This window comes from Oncorhynchus masou, chromosome 13 (genome assembly GCF_036934945.1).
Source record: "Oncorhynchus masou masou isolate Uvic2021 chromosome 13, UVic_Omas_1.1, whole genome shotgun sequence".
NCBI classification, from domain to species: domain Eukaryota; kingdom Metazoa; phylum Chordata; class Actinopteri; order Salmoniformes; family Salmonidae; genus Oncorhynchus; species Oncorhynchus masou.
This window is the reverse complement of record NC_088224.1, coordinates 28,112,718-28,135,017: the sequence shown is the minus strand read 5'-3', so window position 1 is coordinate 28,135,017 and position 22,300 is coordinate 28,112,718. Positions and strand designations below refer to the sequence as shown.

At 44.3% G+C, this 22,300-nt stretch overlaps 1 protein-coding gene across 1 annotated transcript in view; it reads right to left on the bottom strand.

The window, feature by feature from the left end:
• The window catches only part of LOC135552050 (forkhead box protein O6-like), a 50,995-nt gene that overhangs the window by 4,607 nt on the left and 24,088 nt on the right, over nucleotides 1-22,300 (bottom strand). The window lies entirely within an intron of this gene.

Below are 22,300 nucleotides of genomic sequence, written 5' to 3'. Positions count from 1 at the left end.
GAAAGAGAGGGAGAAAGAGAGGGGAGATTAACATTAACACCCAAGAGAACATTTAGGGTGAAATTATCACATTTTTAAAACACAATCATTTGAAATCACCACCAAACTATTTCACCTGAGCGAGAAGTAAAAAGTGAGGGATGGAGGACAGAATAATGAGCGCAGGGAGCAGTGAAGTGCCTCAGAGCTATAGCCAATCAGTAGCTCTCCCCGCCTCTCCTCTCTACTCCACTCCACTCCTCTCCTCTACACTCCTTTCATTCCACTCCTCTCCTCTCCACTCCTCTCATCTCCTTTTCCTTCCTTTCCTCTCTCCTCCCCATCCTCCTCCCCATCCCATCCTCTTCTCTCCTCTGCCCTCTCTCCTCTCCTTTTCCTTTCTCTCACTGAGCCACAATACAGGGAGGGTTTCAGCCAGAGACTCCACACCAAACCATCACCAAGGTTACAGAAATGTATCACGCGTGGCAACCCAATCACCAACACACTGTATTGATCGCAAGGTCTCCAAATATGAAACCCTGAGACCTAGCCAGGAGGCTAAAGGAGAGAGAAGGAGACGTGAGAGGGAGATTTGGCAGAGTAATTTGGCAGATAATGTAGGTCTGGAAGAGTACCAAAACGGGGGGAGAGAGAGAAAGAGAGAGAGAGAGAGAGAGAGAGAGAGAGAGAGAGAGAGAGAGAGATAGTGAGAGAGAGAATTGGAGAAATCTAGAGAGGGAGAGGAGAGAGAGAGGGAGGAGACAGAGAGTCATGCCTGTTTAACCTCCTTATAAACCATGATCCTATAAACAGTTCCAGGGGCAGTGATTATAGCTGTGTGAATATTATGGTTAAGAGAAAGGGAGATGGAGGGAGAGAGAGAGAGAAAGGAAGATGGAGGGAGAGAGAGAGAGAAAGGGAGATGGAGGGAGAGAGAGAGAAAGGGAGATGGAGGGAGAGAGAGAGAGAAAGGGAGAAAGAGAAAGGGAGAGAGAGAAAGAGAAAGAGAAAGAGAGAAAGAGAAAGAGAAAGAGAAAGGGAGAGAGGGAAAGAGAAAGAGAAAGAGAGAGAGGGAAAGAGAAAGAAAAGGAGTCCAGAACCAGCAACATGGGCTGTGATAATAACTGTAGCTGTGTGGATATTATGTCTGCCTCTGTGTAACCTCATTTAATAAGGGGCTAGATCTACTCGGAAGAGATACAGTATGTGAAGTAAGACGTGATGCTTCCCTGCGGCTGTGTTCCAATATCCATACTCACCCACTACTTACTACTTACTTCATCACTCAAGTGGCATGCTAGTGCATATTGGAACAGACCCTATATGTCTTAAGCTCTGAGTTTCGTCTGAGTGTCTGCTATGTAGCTAATCTACAGCTCTATAGCAGTATTTGAAGTTGAAGCCAACCTGGATATCAGCAGTAATCCTACTCTGAGATGTTTTTTGAATACAGGCCCTGATGAGATCTAAACCAGCCTGCAGGAGAAGCTTAGTGGGAGTAGAGATCGTCTGAGCTAACCAAGCAAAGTACTTTACTGTATCTGTGGCCAAGCATCACTGTCATGCTCATATCATTGCCATGTTCTTCAGCTAGCCAAGTTAAGTAGCCTACTGTATGTGTGATTGATCTTTATCATTGCCATATACTTTAATGTTTCCCCTGTGTCCCTTTCTCTCTCATCTAATTTTCTCAGGTTTCCCTTACTGTCTGCATCTTTTCTCCTCTCTTCTATCATTCTATCTATTTCCCCACCTGGTTTGTAGCTAACATGTAGCTAACATGTCTCCTCATCTCATCCTGTTCTCTATCTTCATTCTCTCAATCATTCCCTCCTCTGTCTGCTGTCCTATTTTGCTGCTCTCCTTTACGATTCTTCTCTCTCCCCGCGGTTTCCTGATGGCGCCATCTCTCATTCTCTCCACCTACAGTATATATATATCCATCCACCAATTGTATCTATTTTCTCGTCACCTCTCTGGTGACACAATTTCCATTCCCCATCCAGCCCATTCACATGGAACAGCAACCAAATACCCAGAAACAAATGAAATGCAAATCTATATTTAAGAGTCTCCTTACCACCCACCTCCCTGTGGAATCCATATAGTGTCTGTCAGTGTATATGTTCCCCTCCTAACCCTAAACTAGGGTTTCTAGCAGTGGGACCTTGCCAAATTGGACTCCCTTCCGACTAAACAGATTAGCTACGTCTCTTCGTTTTTTTGTCCATGGTTGGTATTGTGTGAAAAGCAAAACACCTGAACAAAAGATAATAGTTTCCTGCCGATCCTCACAAAATATCTCCAGGAAAATGCAGCAGCTAAGTGGGTTGCAAATCAATGCTGGGTCCTACCTATAATTTACCCCATCCACCAATCCACCAATCCACCACTGACAACATGCTGCCTTGACTCCAGTCTTTTTACAGAGGATTGGAAATGGGATAAGAGATAGGTATTTACAGTCACCAGTGAAAGCCGACACACCCCTTGCACAGTCTTCACATTTTGCTGCTTTAAAATTACATTTCAAAAGAGAATACATTGGATTTGTTCCTAATCATGTACACAACCTACTCCACATTTTCAAAGTTAAAGACAAATTATAGAAACATTTCCAAATTAATAAAAAAAATATTTTAAAAAATTATGTCTTGATTGTGTACATCTTCACACCCGGCCATTACAGCTGTGAATCATTTTGAATGAGATTCTACCAACTTTGCACAACTCTTAGGGAAACAGTTGTCAATAGTTTTGTCAAAATTGCTCAAGCTCAATGCATTTGGGTGGGAGTCATTGATGGACAGCAATATTCAAACATTGTCTCTGATTTTCAAGGAAATGTAAGTTAGGACTAAGGCTGGACCACTCAGGAACACACAACATCTATTGGAGAGCCATTCTAGTGTGTCTTTGACATAACAAATTTATATATATTTGTCCCCCTATAAAATACACATCTATCTCAGGCTTAGCGTTTCAGAAGACTGAGACAGATTTTCCTGTAACTTTTTACCTGGACTTTGCTCCATTCTATTCTATTTTCTATGTATTTAGCAAACTCCCCAGTGACCGGAATATCCATAACATGATACTTTGTGTTTTGTTGTACTGGATTTAACTCAAGCCTGTACTTTTTCATTTAGGCAAAAAAAGTGCATTTCTTTGCTGTGCTGTGTCTTGCAGTATTAGTTGACAGCCTTGTTGAAAACCGGATGGGTCATTTGGAGTGGATTTTTTAAAACAGGCTTTATTCTTTTCACTTCGTCATACAGGTCAGTAATGTGGAGTGAATACAGTGTTGTTGATTCCTTTGTATTTTCAAGTATTGTGGCGGCAGCATCATGTTATGGGTATGCTTGTCACCGGCAGGGCCTGGGGAAAGGAGCAGAGCCCAAATGAAAAGTTAGATGAAACCCTGCATCTGTCTTCTGAATTGTGCAAAGTTGATAGAATCTTATTCCAAATGTTTCACAGCTCTAATGGCTGCCAACGGTGCTTCCACCAAGTATTAATCTCTGGGTTGGGTTTTTGTTATTTCTTAATTTGGATAATATTCTATCACTTTTCTTTCACTTTGGAACTATGGAATAGGTTGTGTACATCAGTAGGAACAAATGTAATCCATTTTAAGATGTAATTTTAACTCTTTCAGTTCCACTATACACATTGCGTTGCTTGAGAGAAGAGGGGAAGAGTGGAGAGGAGAGGGGAAGAGCGGAGAGGAGAGGGGAAGCGTGGAGAGGAGAAGGGAAGAGGGGAGAGAAGAGGGCAAGAGCGGAGAGGAGAGGGCAAGAGCGAAAAGGAGAAGAGCGGAGAGGAGAAGGGAAGAGCGGAGAGGAGAGGGCAAGAGCGAAAAGGAGAAGAGCGGAGAGGAGAAGGGAAGAGCGGAGAGGAGAGGGCAAGAGCGGAGAGGAGAGGGGAAGAGCAGAGAGGAGAGGGGAGGAGTAAAGATGAGAGGGGAAGAGCGGAGAGAAGAGGGGAAGAGCGGAGAGAAGAGGGGAAGGGTAAAGATGAGAGGGGAAGAGCGGAGAGGAGAGGGGAAGCGCGGAGAGAAGAGGGGAAGAGTAAAGATGAGAGGGGAAGAGCGGAGAGGAGAGGGGAAGAGTGGAGAGGAGAGGGGAAGAGCGGAGAGAAGAGGGGAAGAGTAAAGATGAGAGGGGAAGAGCGGAGAGGAGAGGGGAAGAGCGGAGAGAAGAGGGGAAGAGTAAAGATGAGAGGGGAAGAGTGGAGAGGAGAGGGGAAGAGCGGAGAGAAGTGGGGAAGAGTAAAGATGAGAGGGGAAGAGCGGAGAGGAGTTTTCATACTGTTCCATATTCATTGTTTATGTGTAAATACAATAGCTTTGGTCCAGTGCTCATTAAATTGTTGGTAGTGGTTGTACTAAATTATCTTCCAATTTCACAAGTTGCTTTTGTTTACATTGGGAACCTAGCTAGTCAATGTAGCTAGCTAGCTAGTAGTAGTAGATTCTTGACTTCATACATCTTAGTACAATAACCAGTGGTGTATAGTCAAGGCCATATGCAACCAAAATAAACTTAATTTCTCATTATTTCAATTCACAAGATAGAATGAACGCGCAAGTCAGCCATCGAGAATTTAACCTTGGAAGCTGCCATTGGACGTGACGCATTGCGAGCTCGACACAGGCATTGAAGCAGCTTTCATTGATTTCAAAGGAAGCATGTCCTCAACGGCTGATGGCAATGCCGGACACCCCATGGATATATTGTAGCAGGGCAGTAACATTTGAAGACTGTGCAAGGGGTGTGTAGACTTACACAAGGCACTGTATGTCCTTTCCGACCCTCCGAGGGGTCCTCAGCAGAAAAGGCAAAGCTGACAAAATACATGAGCAGTTATGAGCATACACTGACGTAATAGATAGATGCATTTCCACAGACACACACACACACACACACACAGATGTAGAGATGCAGGGGTGGTATACACTTCATACAGCGAGTATTGTTACAGACTTAATCAAAGGCAAATTGAATGACGGCGTAGTGAGCGAGGCCAACGCAAGATCGACCCACATCAGGTGATCTGAGAGAGACGCCCTGACAGGTTCCTCACACAACGGTGGGCTCCAGCTGGGCGTAACCATGGCAACAGAGTAAACCTAACCAGGGAGGGAGTAGAGAGAGACAGAGAGAGATGAAGTGTGTTGCTTGTGTGAGTGTGTGTGAGCGTACGTGAGTGTGTGCGTGCGTGGCAGTCAGATGCTGTTTGATGATGCTGCAGGCAGGGAAGCCAGCTACTCCAAACAGGCTTTTATCTGAATCTGACAGATTTGTGTTCCTATCCACCAGGGAGCCTCAATCAGCAGCAATCACCACTCCTCACTACCTAGCGACCTATAGCTACCTATGTGGAACAGTCAGCATCACTGATTAGCAAGTCAAGTGTGGTAGAACATATTATCACTACCACCACTATCACTGTTGTTACCTTACTAGAAATACTGGGACCTACAGTGAACATATATGAATAGAAAATCAATTATATTTTCCTTACAAGGGGGTTTGATTTGCACATAAATAAAAAAGCTAAGCACTTGTCCATTGGGGTTAACACTGTTCTGCACAACCAGAATGCACATTTTTGGGGCGTTCAACCACCTTGTCATGTCTCACTGCCATACAGAATTAACACTAGTCTCTATGTTGTTTGTATTGTCACAAAGATATTCTGTCATGAAGCTGAGAGGCCTTGTCTGGGAGAGATTGAGTGTGACACAAGCACACACACACATACAAACACACGCACACGAACACACACACACTGGGAGAGATTGAGTGTGACAGATAGCACAATAAGTGACTAGCACTGCTGCTCTGTGTGTGTGTGTGCGTGTGCGTGTGCGTGTGCGTGTGCGTGTGTGTGTGTGTGTGTGTGTGTGTGTGTGTGTGTGTGTGTGTGTGTGTGTGTGTGTGTGTGTGCGTGATGGCAAACATTGCTGCAACTCATGTGTAGTCTGGAGTATAAATAGAAACTGAGTCTGACCCAGACTCACCACGCTCGGAGGTCTCAATTCAATTCAATTCAAGGGGCTTTATTGGCATGGGAAACATGTGTTAACATTGCCAAAGCAAAGTGAGGTAGATAATATACAAAAGTGAAATAAACAATAAAAATGTACAGTAAACATTACACATACAGAAGTTTCAAAACAATAAAGACATTACAAATGTCATATTTTATATATAGGACGTAAACTCAAGCACCGAAGTAACAACTGAGGTGGAACCAACAACAGGAGTGGAACTCACCCAGCCTCCCAGACCTGCAGTTGAGAGGAGACTACCAGGGCACAGACCGTATGTGAAGTGGCCTGGCGCCAGTGACAAGAAATTGTGGGAAACAGTGAATACTGACCTTACCTTGACCCTCGAGAAACTTTGAGGCACAGTGGAGAAGAAGTTGGAGAGGAATGTGTACGTCGATACATCTGTACAGAAGGCAGGAATATCAGGGTTCTTTGGCTGCTTGGAACATTCCAGCATGATCTGGCACCAGATCCAAATGGCCAAGGTGGAGAAAAGGGACCTCCATGTAGTCTTCCTCGACCTCGCCAATGCATTTGGCTCTGTGCCCCATGAACTCCTGTGGTCTGCCTTCGGATTTTTCCACATACCGGACACCATCACAACCCTGGTGAAGTCGTACTTCCAGGATCTGCAGTTCTGCTTCACCACCTCAGAGTTCACCACCTCATGGCAGTGCCTGAATGTAGGTATAATGGCGGGATGTACCATTTCTCCGTTGGCATTCATAATGGCAATGGAGGTTATCATCAGATCCTCAAAATGGGTTGCTGGTGGACAGCGAGTCGACTCTGGTTTCCGCCTCCCTCCACTCAGAGCCAACATGGACGACATTACAACATTGACCACCACTGTCCCATGCACCAGGAGACTGCTCAGAAAACTCGAGGAGAACATCAGCTGGGCCCGTATGAAGATTAAACCATCCAAGTCACGCAGCATCTCGATTGTGAAGGGAGTACTCTCTGACCTGAAGTTCTTCATCGGAGATGACCAAATCCCAACAGTGTCTGAGCAGCCGGTAAAAAGCCTTGAAAGGTGGTATGATGCAAGCCTGAAGGACAAAGACCAGGTGAAACAGCTGCGTAAAGACATCAGTAGTAGCCTACAGTCCATCGACAACACCCAGCTACCTGGAAAGTTAAATGCCTGGTGTCTGCAGTTTGGTCTCCTACCCCGGGTGTTGTGGCCCCTAGCAGTGTGTGAGGTTCCATTCTCAACAGTGGAGAAGATGGAAAGAGGTGTCACAGGCTACTTAAAGAAGTGGCTCGATGCCTTACCACCATAGGCCTCTATGGAGATGGTGTCCTCAAGCTGCCCCTGACCAGTCTAACAGAGGAATTCAAGTGTGCAAAAACCAGGCTCCAGATGACACTGAATGAATCTCAAGACCCAGTGGTGAGCAACAACGCGCCGACCTTGGCAACTGGGCGCAAATGGAGGCCAGGAAAAGCAGTCCAGGAGGCAACAGCAGCCCTCAGACATGCTGACATTGTGGGTCTTGTTCAGCAAGGGAGAGGAGGCCTTGGGCTAACTAGGCAGTCTCTCTTGCCAAACAGGGACAGTGGACTCGATGGGACAGTGTGGAGAAGAGGAAGATCAGCTGGAAGGATCTGTGGGCCATGGAAGCGAGGCGGTTGAGCTTTTCCATCAGAGCAACACATGATGTCCTTCCAACACCAGTTAATCTTCACCAATGGTATGGTGAAGATCCGGACTGTGCCCTCTGTTCCATGCCAGCCAACCTCAGGCACATTCTCACAGGGTGTAAAACAAACCTCACCCAAAAACGCTACACTTGGCGTCACAACCAAGTCCTTAAAGACCTTGCGTCCGCCCTGGAGGACAAGCGAGCTGCCACCAACTCCTTACCACCCCCAGCAGCATCACACCCCTTACGGGCGACATTTGTCCGCGAAGGGGCTAAACCACCGAAGAGCGGCTCTACACCATTAGAGCGAGACCAGCTGCGCTTGGCCCGCGACTGGAAAATGCTAGCTGACATTGGCCGGCAACTTGTGTTTCCTCCGGAGATCTCAAACACCACCCTAAGACCTGACATGGTGCTCTGGTCCCGTTCGCTCAAGAAGGTCTTCATCATTGAGCTCACAGTACCCTGGGAGGACTCAGTAGATGAGGCTTATGAGCAAAAACATCTGCGCTATGCCGATCTAGCTGCCGAAGCACGGCATCATGGCTGAAACACAGAAGTCCGACCAGTGGAAGTGGGCTGCAGAGGTTTTGTGGCAACATCTACAACCAGACTGCTTAGAGACCTGGGAATTAAGGGCCAGAGCCAGCGTTCGGCAATCAAAGCTGTATCAGAGGTGGCAGAAGGCAGCAGTCAGTGGCTCTGGATGAAGAGGAAAGACCCCAGCTGGCCCCGAAGTGAGAGGGCCAGGAGGTATGCGGTCAACAATGCTTGACTCAGGGAGGAGGACGCCCCTGCCATGCATAGTCCCATGGGATGTTGGCTATCAACAACAAGGCAACTCCTATGACTAATTGGGAATGGGATGCAAGCGTAGGATTGATCACCCTGTCGCTGGCCGCCTTTGGGGAGGGTGTATAGTGTGAAAGGCCGAAACACCCTAGGAACCAAAAGGTACACTACTGACGATGCGCTCCCCAAATTTCACCAGGCTCACTGTTCATGAACTCTTGGAAGTGCTTGCACAAAGGATAGTAACATCTCATCCTGTGTTCTTGGAGTCTAGGTGGTTGGAGAATTTAACAGCTCTTTTCTGGATTTTGATAATTAGTGGGTGTCGGCCTAATTCTGCTCTGCATGCATTATTTGGTGTTCTACGTTGTAGACGGAGGATATTTTTACAGAATTCTGCATGCAGAGTCTCAATTTGGTGTTTGTCCCATTTTGTGAAGTCTTGGTTGGTGAGCGGACCCCAGACCTCACAACCGTATAGGGCAATGGGCTCTATGATTGATTCAAGTATTTTTAGCCAGATCCTAATTGGTATGTTGAAATTTATGTTCCTTTTAATGGCATAGAATGCCCTTCTTGCCTTGTCTCTCAGATCGTTCACAGCTTTGTGGAAGTTACCAGTGGCGCTGATGTTTAGGCCAAGGTATGTATAGTTTTTTGTGTGCTCGAAGGCAACAGTGTCTATATGGAATTTGTATTTGTGGTCCTGGTGACTGGACCTTTTTTGGAACACCATTATTTTGGTCTTACTGAGATTTACTGTCAGGGCCCAGGTTTGGTAGAATCTGTGCAGAAGATCTAGGTGCTGCTGTAGGCCCTCCTTGGTTGGTGACAGAAGCACCAGATCATCAGCAAACAGTAGACATTTGACTTTGGATTCTAGTAGGGTGAGGCCGGGTGCTGCAGACTTTTCTAGTGCCCGTGCCAATTCGTTGATATATATATTGAAGAGGGTGTGGCTTAAGCTGCATCCCTGTCTCACCCCACGACCCTGTGTGAAGAAATGTGTGTGTTTTATGTCCATTTTAACCGCACACTTGTTTTTTGTGTACATGGATTTTATAATGTCGTATGTTTTACCCCCAACACCACTTTCCATCAATTTGTATAGCAGACCCTCATGCCAAATTGAGTCGAAGGCTTTTTGAAATCAACAAAGCATGAGAAGACTTTGCCTTTGTTTTGGTTTGTTTGGTTGTCAATTAGGGTGTGCAGGGTGAATACATGGTCTGTTGTGCGGTAATTTGGTAAAAAGCCAATTTGACATTTGCTCAGTACATTGTTTTCATTGAGGAAATGTACGAGTCTGCTGTTAATGATAATGCAGAGGATTTTCCCAACGTTACTGTTGACGCATATTCCACGATAGTTATTGGGGTCAAATTTGTCTAAGCTAAGGATAATGTTAAAGAGTATTAGTATAGCCAATTGGAATTTGTTGTCTGTATATTTGATCATTTCATTAAGGATACCATCAACACCACAGGCCTTTTTGGGTTGGAGGGTTTTTATTTTGTCCTGTAACTCGTTCAAGGTAATTGGAGAAACCAGTGGGTTCTGGTAGTCTTTAATAGTTGATTCTTAGATTTGTATTTGATCATGTATATGTTTTTGCTCTTTATTCTTTGTTATAGAGCCAAAAAGATTGGAGAAGTGGTTTACCCATACATCTCCATTTTGGATAGATAATTCTTTGTGTTGTTGTTTGTTTAGTGTTTTCCAATTTTTCCCAGAAGTGGTTAGAGTCTATGGATTCTTCAATTACATTGAGCTGATTTCTGACGTGCTGTTCCTTCTTTTTCCTTCTTTTTGAACTGTTTTAGTGATTCACCATAGTGAAGGCGTAGACTCAGGTTTTCCGGGTCTCTATGTTTTTGGTTGGACAGGTTTCTCAATTTATTCTTAGATTTTTGCATTCTTCATCAAACCATGTGTCATTGTTGTTCATTTTCTTCAGTTTTCTATTTGAGATTTTTAGATTTGATAGGGAAACTGAAAGGTCAAATATACTGTTAAGATTTTCTACTGCCAAGTTTACACCTTCACTATTGCAGTGGAATGTTTTCCCACCCTCCCTCTTTCTCCCTCTTTCTCCCTCTATACACACACACACTCTCCCTCAATACACACACACTACTCACCACCACTCTCCAAAACTGTCAATCATACGTAATCCATATCCAGTTTGGGTAATCCAGGGTAATCCCAGGCTAATCCTGCTTTAATCTGGGCTACTCCTTAGCTGGGGCTCACCCCGACACCACAGCGACAGGACACGGATTGGTCGATCAGTAGGATCATGACGATTTTGAGTGGAAACGGTGACTATGACGATGATATGTGACAAAATTGGTGGAAGGGTTTTATTGGTAAACCCCTGGGAACAAAAAACAAGCGTAGGCTGCTTGACCGGCCTGGCTGGACATATGGGTAGCTTGACCTGTCCTGTTGATACCTCTTCTCTGAGGAAAACATGTTTTTCACTGCTAGGGTCCAGCAGTACACAACTTCCATTGGTTTTAAATCAGTATACGGCCATATCTTAACAGACATACTATATCTCAATGTTATCAGTCCTGATTCTGGTGGGGAGTCCACTGCAGAAACCTATAACCGCTGTTCTAGCCTGGTCCCAGATCTGTTTGTGCTGCCTTGAAATCTTTTACTCTATGGTCACTGACCACGGCTACAGTTGTTCATGGAGAGAATGCAATGCCGTGAGACACCAGAGATCTCTTGCCAATCAGCTCAATCCTATTTATTGGACATTGACCCTGATCCCACAATAAGGTCTTAAGAAGCCTTGATGAAGAGTCTCTTTAATGCCAAGTTAAACAGTAGTAGTAGAGGTAGTAGTAGTAGTAGTAGTAGTAGTAGTAGTAGTCGTAGTAGTAGTAGTAGAGGTAGTAGTAGTAGTAGAGGTAGTAGTAGAGGTAGTAGTAGTAGTAGAGGTAGTAGTAGTGGTAGTAGTAGTAGTATAGGTAGTAGTAGCAGTAGTAGTAGTATTAGAGGTAGTAGTAGTAGTAGTAGTAGAGGTAGTAGTAGTAGTAGTAGTAGAGGTAGTAGTAGTAGTAGAGGTAGTAGTATAGTAGTAGTAGAGGTAGTAGTAGTAGTAGGGGTAGTAGTAGTAGTAGTAGAGGTAGTAGTAGTAGTAGTAGTAGTAGTAGTAGTAGTAGTAGCAGTAGTAGTATAGGTGGTAGTAGTAGTAGTAGTAGTAGTAGTAGTAGTAGTAGTAGTAGTAGTATAGGTGGTAGTAGTAGTAGTAGTAGTAGTAGTATAGGTGGTAGTAGTAGTAGTAGTAGTAGTAAAGGTAGTAGTAGTAGTAGTAGACGTAGTAGTAGTAGTAGTAGAGGTAGTAGTAGAGGTAGTAGTAGTAGTAGTAGTAGTAGTAGTAGTAGTAGTAGAGGTAGTAGTAGTAGTAGTAGAGGTAGTAGTAGTAGTAGTAGTAGAGGTAGTAGTAGTAGTAGTAGAGGTAGTAGTAGTAGTAGTAGTAGTAGTAGTAGTAGTAGTAGAGGTAGTAGTAGTAATAGTAGTAGTAGTAGTAGTAGTAGTAGTGGTTATAGTAGTAGTAGTAGTAGTAGTAGAGGTAGTAATAGTAGTAGTAGTAGTAGTAGTAGAGGTAGTAGTAGTAGTAGTAGTAGTAGTAGTAGTAGTAAAGGTTATAGTAGTAGTAGTAGTAGTGGTTATAGTAGTAGTAGTAGTAGTGGTTATAGTAGTAGTAGTAGTAGTAGTAGTAGTAGTAGTAGTAGTAGTAGTAGTAGTAGTAGTAGTAGTAGAGGTAGTAGTAGTAGAGGTAGTAGTAGTAGTAGTAGTAGTAGTAGTAGTAGTAGTAAAGGTTATAGTAGTAGTAGTAGTAGTGGTTATAGTAGTAGTAGTAGTAGTGGTAGTAGTAGTAGTAGTAGTAGAGGTAGTAGTAGTAGTAGTAGAGGTAGTAGTAGTAGTAGTAGTAGTAGTAGTAGTAGTAGTAGTAGTAGTAGTAGTAGTAGTAGAGGTAGTAGTAGTAGTAATAGTAGTAGTAGTAGAGGTAGTAGTAATAGTAGTAGTAGTAGTAGTAGTAGTAGTAGTAGTAAAAGTTATAGTAGTAGTAGTAGTAGTGATTATAGTAGTAGTAGTAGTAGTATTAGAGGTAGTAATAGTAGTAGTAGTAGTAGTAGATGAAGAGTCTCATTAATCCCTGAGACTTTTTCACTGCAGACAGACTGATCCCAGACAGACTGATCCCAGACAGACAGATTCCAGACAGACTGATCCCAGACAGACTGATCCCAGACAGACAGAAAGTCCCTCTGCCACACTGAGAGTACCTTCCAATAATAAGGTTTGATTGGGACGTAAATCACTCTAAACTCATTAGGTACAAGAACGAAACAGCTCTTATAGTATATTGTGTTTTGAAGAGCTGTTGATAATCAGGGAATTAAGTTTTAATCAAGCATCATCTGGACCCGTGTCTTCTTTAAATGTTTGGGAGCATCCAGTGTGCTGGTGTTTTCCGTGTTTTATTCATGATATTCTACATACCCTGCACCTGCTTGATTTTGGTACTAGCTATAAACATTTGACACAGAGGAACTAGCTATTCATCAGAGAGTACTGTACTGCAGGCTGAACTGAAAACCACAAGGAAGCCATGTTGATTTACACTCCCTGCCAAAGGTCTGTAAATGTCCAAGAGTGGAACAGGTTGTTGGGCTTCTGCACCTCTCCCTTCTGCTTCTCACTCTCTCTTACAGCTCTATCCTCAGTGGAGAACTCTGTGGAATGGGCAGGTTCTTTAGAGAATTCATTGTAACATCATATAGTGATCTTTTTTTTTGCTTTCACATTTTAAGGCTCCGCATTCCGGAGCTTTCTAGAATTCTAGAGTGTTCTGTTTTACATACTGTGCATGTGGATGGTGTTCCATTAGATGTGGTTTACACAGAATACGAATAGTCCATACTAATCCTGGGTGTTCCAGGGGATTGTTCTAAAGAGTCCTGTGTGGCTCAGTCGGTAGAGCATGGAGCTTGCAATGCCAAGCGTCGTGGGTTCGATTCCCGCTAGGTAGTGGCCCCAGCCGACTTGTAAGTCGCTTTGGACAAAAGCGTCTGCTAAATGGGATATATTCTATAAATGAACATTCTTCAGAGTTACAGTTGAGTTGGAAGTTTACATACACCTTAGCCAAATACATTTAAACTCAGTTTTTCACAATTCCTGACATTCAATACGAATAAAAATTCCCTGCCTTAGGACAGTTAGGATCACCACTTTATTTTAAGAATGTGAAATGTCAGAATAATAGTAGAGAGAATTATTTTTTTCAGCTTTTATTTCTTTCATCACATTCCCAGTGGGTCAGAAGTTTACATACACTGAATTAGTATTTGGTAGCATTGCCTTTAAATTGTTTAACTTGGGTCAAACGTTTCAGGTAGCCTTCCACAATAAGTTGGGTGAATTTTGGCCCATTCCTTCTGACAGAGCTGGTGTAACTGAGTCAGGTTTGTAGGCTTCCTTGCTCGCACATGCTTTTCAGTTCTGACCATACATTTTCTATATGATTGAGGTCAGGGCGTTGTGATGTCCACTCCAATACCTTGACTTTGTTGTCCTTAAGCCATTTTGCCACAACTTTGGAAGTCTGCTTGGATTCATTGTCTATTTGCAAGATCCATTTGCGACCAAGCTTGAACTTCCTGACTGATGTCTTGAGATGTTGCTTCAATATATCCACATAATTTCCCTACCTCATGATGCCATCTATTTTGTGAACTGCACCAGTCCCTCCTGCAGCAAAGTACCCCCACAACATGATGCTGCCACCCCCACAACATGATGCTGCCGCCCCCAGGCTTCACGGTTGGGATGGTGTTCTTCGGCTTGCAAGCCATCCCCTTTTCCTCCAAACATAATGATGGTCATTATGGCCAAACAATTCAATTTTTGTTTCATCAGACCAGAGGACATTTCTCCAAACAGTACGATATTTGTCCCCATGTGCAGTTGCAAACCGTAGTGTGGCTTTTTTATGATGGTTTTGGACCAGTGGCTTCTTCCTTACTGAGCGGCCTTTCAGGTTATGTCGATATAGGACTCGTTTTACTGTGAATATAGATACTTTTGTACCTGTTTGCTCCAGCATTTACAAGGTCCTTTGCTGTTGTTCTGGGATTGATTCGCACTTTTCACACCAACGTACATTCATCTCTAGGAGACAGAGAGGCACTGAGGCAAGTAGTTTGAAGATAGGCCTTGAAATACATCCACAGGTGCACGTCCAATTGACTCAAATTATTTAATTTAGCCTATCAGAAGCTTCTAAAGCCATGACATAATTTGCTGGAATTTTCCAAGCTGATTAAAGGCACAGTCGCAGGCACAGGAATTGTGATACAGTGAATTAAAAGTTAAATCATTTGTCTGAAACAATTGTTGGAAAAAATTACTTAAATCACTTTGTCATTCACAAAGTAGATGTCCTAACCGACTTGCCAAAACTATAGTTTGTTAACAAGAAATTTGTGTAGAGTTTTAATGACTCCAACCTAGGTGTATGTAAACTTCAGACTTCAACTGTATATCGTCGGACTAGACACTACAGAAAAGCGGTTGATTTTCCACCGTGCTCCAGACGTTATTTATTCATACATTTCTCAGTTAACCATCATTATGCATAGTCGGACCTGTCTGTGTGTGTGTGTGTGTGTGTGTGTGTGTGTGTGTGTGTGTGTGTGTGTGTGTGTGTGTGTGTGTGTGTGTGTGTGTGTGTGTGTGTGTGTGTGTGTGTGTGTGTGTGTGTGTGTGTGTGTGTGTGTCCTTATGCACGGTCAGTGCTGTCAATGGGTAGTGTCTTTCTATTCTATTCGTAGCATTCATTTGATAATGAGCAGCAGAGGAGGAGTGGAGGAGTGGAAAAGTGGAGGGAGAAGATAAAAGCTGCTGACGACTGCATCTGTTCATTGTGGAGAGAGAGGATTTCTTTCTTTCTGTAGGCGGGGGGAGAGAGAGAGAGCAGGAGCCAGACTGGTCTGTGCGGGAATGGCTCTCCTCTTCTCTTGCCTGCCTCTCTTCTGCTAAGCCTGTCTGGAGGCGATCGATGGGAATTAGTCAACGCTAAAGATTCACTTCCTGTGACTGATGTCACGGACGGCGGTTGTCTCTTTGAAGGGGAATAAAGGACTGGGAGGCTCACGGATTAATGGAAGGAGATGGAGAAGAGAAGGAGAGGAAGAGCAGGAGAGGGAGAAGAGAAGGAGAGGAAGGAGAGAAGGAGAAGGGAAGGAGAGAAGGAGAGGAAGGAGAGAAGGAGAAGGGAAGGAGAGGGGGAGAAGGGAAGGAGAGAAAGAGAAGGGAAGGAGAGGAGGAGAAGGGAAGGAGAGGGGGAGAAGGGAAGGAGAGAAAGAGAAGGGAAGGAGAGAAGGAGAAGGGAAGGAGAGAAGGAGAGGAAGAAGAGAAGGAGAAGGGAAGGAGAGAAGGAGAGGAAGAAGAGAAGGAGAGGAAGAAGAGAAGGAGATGGGAAGGAGAGAAGGAGAGGAAGAAGTGAAGGAGAAGGGAAGGAGAGAAGGAGAGGAAGAAGGGGAGGAGAGAAGGAGAGGAAGAAGAGAAGGAGATGGGAAGGAGAGAAGGAGAGGAAGAAGGGGAGGAGAGAAGGAGAGGAAGAAGAGAAGGAGAAGGGAAGAAAAGAAGGAGAGGAAGAAGAGAAGGAGAAGGGAAGGAGAGAAGGAGAAGGAGAAGGGAAGGAGAGAAGGAGAGGAAGAAGAGAAGGAGAAGGGAAGGAGAGAAGGAGAGGAAGAAGAGAAGGAGAAGGGAAGGAGAGGGAGAAGAGAAGGAGAAGAGAAGGAGAGGGAGACAAGAAGGAGAAGGAGAAGAGAAGGAGAGGGGAAGAGAAGGAGAGGGAGAAGAAGGAGAAGAGAAGGAGAGGGAGAACAGAAGGAGAAGAGAAGGAGAGGAGAAGGAGAGGGAGAACCGAAGGAGAAGAGAAGGAGAGGGGGAAGAGAAGGAGAAGGTGTAGCTGGGGGAGGGGAATAAAGAGAGATACAATGCTCTGGTGGATTGAAGGGAAATAATAATAGATCAACACAAGCAGCAGTATACAAGGTTGTTTGAAAGATACAAGGGTTATAGTTTGAGTGGGAGGGCTGTGGTAATGATAATGGCAGTTGTGGGAATGTGCTGTACTTGCTGTAGTGGTGCTATCACAATAGAGATAAAGTAGTAGTGGTAGTAGTAGTAGTAGTAGTAGTAGCAGTAGTAGTAGCAGTAGTAGTATTAGTAGACAGTAGTAGTAGTAGTAGTAGTAGTAGTAGTAGTAATAGACAGTAGTAGTAGTAGTAGTAGTAGTAGACAGTAGTAGTAGTGGTAGTAGTAGTAGTAGCAGCAGTGGTAGTAGTAGAAGTAGTAGACAGTAGTAGTAGTAGTAGTAGTAGTAGTAGTAGTAGTAGTAGTAGTAGTAGTAGCAGACAGTAGGAGTAAAATTAGTAGCACTAATAATAGTAGTAGTGGTAGAGGTGGAAGTAGTAGTAGTAGTAGTAGTAATAGACAGTAGTAGTGGTAGTTGAAGTGGTAGTAGACAGTAGTAGTAGTAGACAATAGTAGTAGAAGCAGTAGTAGTAGTAGTAGTAGTAATAGCAGTAGTAGTAGAAGTAGTAGTAATAGTAGTAGTAGACACTATAGAAGTAGTACTAGTAGTAATAGTAATAAGACAGTAATAGTATTAGTAGTAGTAGTAGACAGTAGTAGTGATAGTAGTAGTAGCAGACAGTAGTAGAAATAGTAGTAATGGTAATAGACAGTAGTAGTAGTAGTAGTAGTAGTAATAGTAGTAGCAGTAGTAGTAGCAGTAATAATAATAGTAGTAGTAGTAGTTGTAGTGGTACAGGTATCAATAGTAATAGTTGGATAGTGTTGATAATAGCAGCAGTAGAAGTTGTAACTGTTCCAACAGTATTAAGGTTTTGGCTGATTAAGCAGTGGTGAAGAGATCAGCCTCTAAGAAAAGTACAGTACCAGTCATCTTGTCCTCCTCAGTGTAGCAGGCAGCAGAGGGGCCGGAGTCATGCCTCAGCCCTACCTACGCTCCTCAGCCCCTCAGGCGACAGCAGGCCTTTCACTCCCCCTGCTCTGCTCCCTGTGGAGCTGCTGTAGCGCTCTGGGGAGGAGGGAGGAGGGGAGGGAAGGAGGAAGGCCGAGAGGGAGGGAGCTCAGAGGCTAACCTGAGAGAGATCTGGAAGAGGTAAGCAGGAAGGGAGCCTGGATGGCTGAGTGGGCCTGGAGGCCTTACGGGCAGATAGCGAGCCTAATCCCCACCGGACCCTCTACTAATTGGAGCTACAGTACCAGCCTAAAACTGTTCTGAGAGAGGAGGGATGGATGGAGATAGAGGGATGGACACAAGGAGGAACGGAGTGGACATATAGAAGGAGAGCTCGGGGTGGGAGGGAGAGGAGGAGGGAATATAAAAATAGAGCTGGGCAGATTAAGGACCATCTGAAAGCGGGGCAGGGGATCGGAAAATCCTCCCTGCGTGCCAGCTACTGTAGCGCTGTACTGTAGCGCTGTACTGAAGCGCTGTACTGTAGCGCTGTACTGTAGCGCTGTACTGTAGGGCTGTACTGTAGCGCTGTACTGTAGCGCTGTACTGTAGAGCTGTGCTGTAGCGCTGTACTGTAGCGCTGTGCTGTAGCATTGTGCTGTAGCGCTGTGCTGTAGCGCTGTGCTGTAGCGCTGTGCTGTAGCGCTGTGCTGTAGCGCTGTACTGTAGCGTTGTACTGTAGCGCTGTGCTGTAGCGCTGTACTGTAGCACTGTGCTGTAGCGTTGTACTGTAGCGCTGTGCTGTAGCGCTGTACTGTAGCGCTGAGCTGTAGCACTGTACTGTAGCGCTGTACTGTAGTGCTGTACTGTAGCACTGTGCTGTAGCGCTGTACTGTAGCGCTGTGCTGTAGCGCTGTACTGTAGCGCTGTACTGTAGCGCTGTGCTGTAGCACTGTGCTGTAGCGCTGTACTGTAGCGCTGTACTGTAGCGCTGTGCTGTAGCACCTTACTGTAGCGCTGTGCTGTAGTGCTGTGCTGTAGCGCTGTGCTGTAGCGCAGTGCTGTAGCGCTGTACTGTAACGCTGTGCTGTAGCGCTGTGCTGTTACTGTGCTGCCCAATCCTTAGAGCACAACGACCAGCTCTGGGCTCTGAGTGACAATAGTAGGTCTAGAGCCAGGCCTCTTCCCACCCACTACTACCACCACACCATGCCAGGTGGAAGGAGGAGAGACACCTTTGGGAGAGCACGGCTCCGTCAGAGAGAGCTGAGGCCAGGTGAGGCGAGGAGAAACCTTTGGGAGCGCACAGCACCATAACACCTGAGAAGGAGAGCTGAGAAACATGCCTCGTCATCACAACTAAAGACAGAGACACCTGGCACTGTGTCTCTGGAGAGACCATTACTTCACTACTCTATACCATCAGATCTATGTTCAAATTGAGGTTAACACGTTTCAGCTGATGCAATGGTTGAGGAATACAAACATCTATAAAAACGTGGCTAGGAGTGAAACCACTGTCATTTTGAGGGTATAATTATAACGGTCGCTTTCAAAAAGAAAGAAACCCGTTGATCGAAGGCTCCATCTGCCAATGGGCTTTGGTAAAACATTACGCCCAAAGAATGTCATATCATTGTCTTATCATTTCACCCTTCCTCCCAATCCTGGGTGTTTGCTGCGTACACAATCAATCATCAACCATGTCACAGGCTAATTGTTCCCAATTGTTCCCAATGTCTCTGAGAGGAGAAACCTGATCTCTACAACGAGGCACAACACAAAGGCACTGCTTCATAAACTCAAACACGATAACTCCACCCACAGAAAGAGAGATTATGTTATATCAGCGCATACAAATAGCGCTCTACTTCAAAACGAAATGGATAAAATGTATTGTTCTTCTTCAGACTGTCAACTCAATGAAACGCATTAAAATGTGTCAAGAATTTAATCTTCCTTGAAAATGGTTTGCAAATGTCAAATTCACACTCTCACACCTTGGAGAGGCTCAGCTATTTGGTATTTCTCACACTGCTCTTGTTAGTCATACACTGTTAATAAAGCAATCAGAAACACACAGACACACACACAGACACACGGACACATACACACAAACAAACACACATACACACACAAACACACTCCTCTCGTGCTCTGTTAGCCTGGCACACTGGGTCTGCTCATTACTACAATGCCAAGCTACCAGTTGCTAAGGAGACCTGTGGGAGAGGGAGGGTTCCTGTTGCCATGGTAGCAAGCCTGCTTCCTGCCAACTATCTTCCCCCATGAGACCTGACCAATAGTAGATGGAGAGAAAGAAAGGAGGGAATACAGAGGGAGGAATAAAGAGTAGAGAATAAAGTAAAGAGAGAGAGAGGCTGGGGGTGGTTATGGTTTAAGATGTTGAAAGAGAGAGCTGTGAAGATGGCTGCAGGAACGAGGTTGTCGGGGGGGGCTGAAATAAATAACGCCGAAGTGAAAATTGATGAGGTGAAAAAGAGGGAGACACTGAAAGAGCCTTTTGAAAGACCCAGTGTTGTGTTCCTCTGTCAGCTGGTGATCAACATGGCTGCCGAGTCCACCACAACCAGTTCCAGGCACTCAAGACGACACTACAACCACACAAACACATTGCCATGTCCTAGGGTGAACCTAGATCTGACAGAGCTTTGGAGGATGACTCACACAGCACAGTACACATCCGTCAGGGAAAACTCTGCCTTGTCGAGTCTGAGTGGTGTAATAAACAAAGGAATAAGAGAGGCAGAAGAGATAAAGAGAAAGAGAGGGGAGTGAAGAGAGGGAGAAGAGGGTTAAACTGATTGGAAAGGCATGGGGGGGGGGGCCCGGTGGAGGGTTACATGGAAAGGGTCATGTAATGCGAAGAGAGAGAGAACTCCTCTCTGTCTCAACATTCAAATTAGCCTTATTGGGCTGAAATAAGACATTATTGTTTCCATCCTCTCTCTCTTCTTTCACTGGGTCTCTCATTCAATTATTCTTCTCACTGCTTACGACTCACAACAGGAGGCAGACAATGCGTTTTGGTATGTACATTTTTTTAAATGCATTCCTGCAGAAGACAATGAGATAGAGAGACTACAATAGACTTTTATTTAACTAGGCAAGTCAGTTAAGAACATATTCTTATTTACAAGGACGGTGTTCAGGGGCAGAACGACAGATCTTTACCTTGTCAGATCGGAGATTCGATCGAGCAACCTTTCGGTTACTGGCCCAACGCTCTAACCACTAGGCTACCTGCCGCCCCAATATGCTACAATAGAGACTTCAATAGACTAAAATAGAGACTACAATAGAAGCTACAATAGAGCCTACAATATATTACAATAGAGATTATAATAGACTACAATGGAGACTACAATGGGAAGTACAATACAGATTACAATAGATTACAATAGAGACTACAATAAATTTGATTTGATTTATTAGGATCCCCATTAGCCAACGCCAATGGAGACAGCTAATCTTACAGGGGTCTGACACATAATGCAATTTTTTTAATTTAACTAGGCAAGTCAGTTAAGAACAAATTCTTATTTACAATGATGGTCTAGGAACAGTGGGTTAACTACCTTGTTCAGAAGCAGAACAACAGATTTTTACCTTGTCAGCTCAAGGATTCATTCTAGCAACCTTTCGGTTACTGGCCCAACGCTTAACCACTAGTCTACCTGCCGCCCACTAGGCTACCTGCCGCCAAATACATTACAGACTAAATACTTTACAATTTACGTACATTTCAAAATAGAGACTACAATAGAGACTAAAATGGACACTACAATAGAGACTAGAACATATTACAATAGACCACAATAGAAACAACAATAGAGACTACAATAGAGACTACAACATAGACTATATTAGATTACTATAAAGACTACAATAGATACCAGAGGTGTGGACTCAAGTTACGTGACTTGGACTCGAGTCAGACTCAAGTCACAAATTTGATGACTTGCAACTCGACTTTGACTTTAACACCAATGAATCGTGACTTGACTTGGACTTGAGCCTTATGACTCGACCTAACTTGATTCCCTCCCCAATTCCAAATATTTAAAAATGATGCCATTAAAAAAAGTGTTCAGCGCATCAACTCTTCATTTAACAGATTACAGTTTGAATTGGACAGCAGCCAATCAAATTGTGCCAGCTGAGAGAAAGTTGTGTGTGGCAGTGCAGAGGAACGTTGAGGAGTGAATTCAGATGGAGCCCTTGGAAAGATGATCCCCAAACATATTATTTTCGGATACTTGCAAAACATGCGGGAAGAAAATTACAGACAGAGGCGCAACAATTTCCAACTTTGTTCGACATTTGAAGCTGCACAAAGAAAGGTAAGTCGTGGCTAATATAGCCGACAGCTATATATTTATAACTGTACTATTGTAGCATGTAGGCTAACGTAATGTTAAATCAATGAGCCTCCACACAGTCAGTCAGTGCGGGAACGTGATCGTTGCACCCAAGATTGAGCTACAACTGGCCAGGCAGTTGGTAGCCTAAATCCTGCCTGATGTTACTGCTGTTACTAAAACCATAGACATACATTATTCTACTGTAACCATACAGAGTGTGTGTGTGTGTGTGTGTGTGTTAAGGTTGGGTGATTGTGTACAAGCCTACATCGCCCAATTGCGCCCCATAGCGATCCTGAATAGTCGATCACTATTGGGGGGGTCTTTCTCATGGCTACCAATGTATTTCCATGGAAATATAACGTTTATTTGGAAAGTAATAATATGTAGATATTTTTAAACGCCTTCATGATTTACG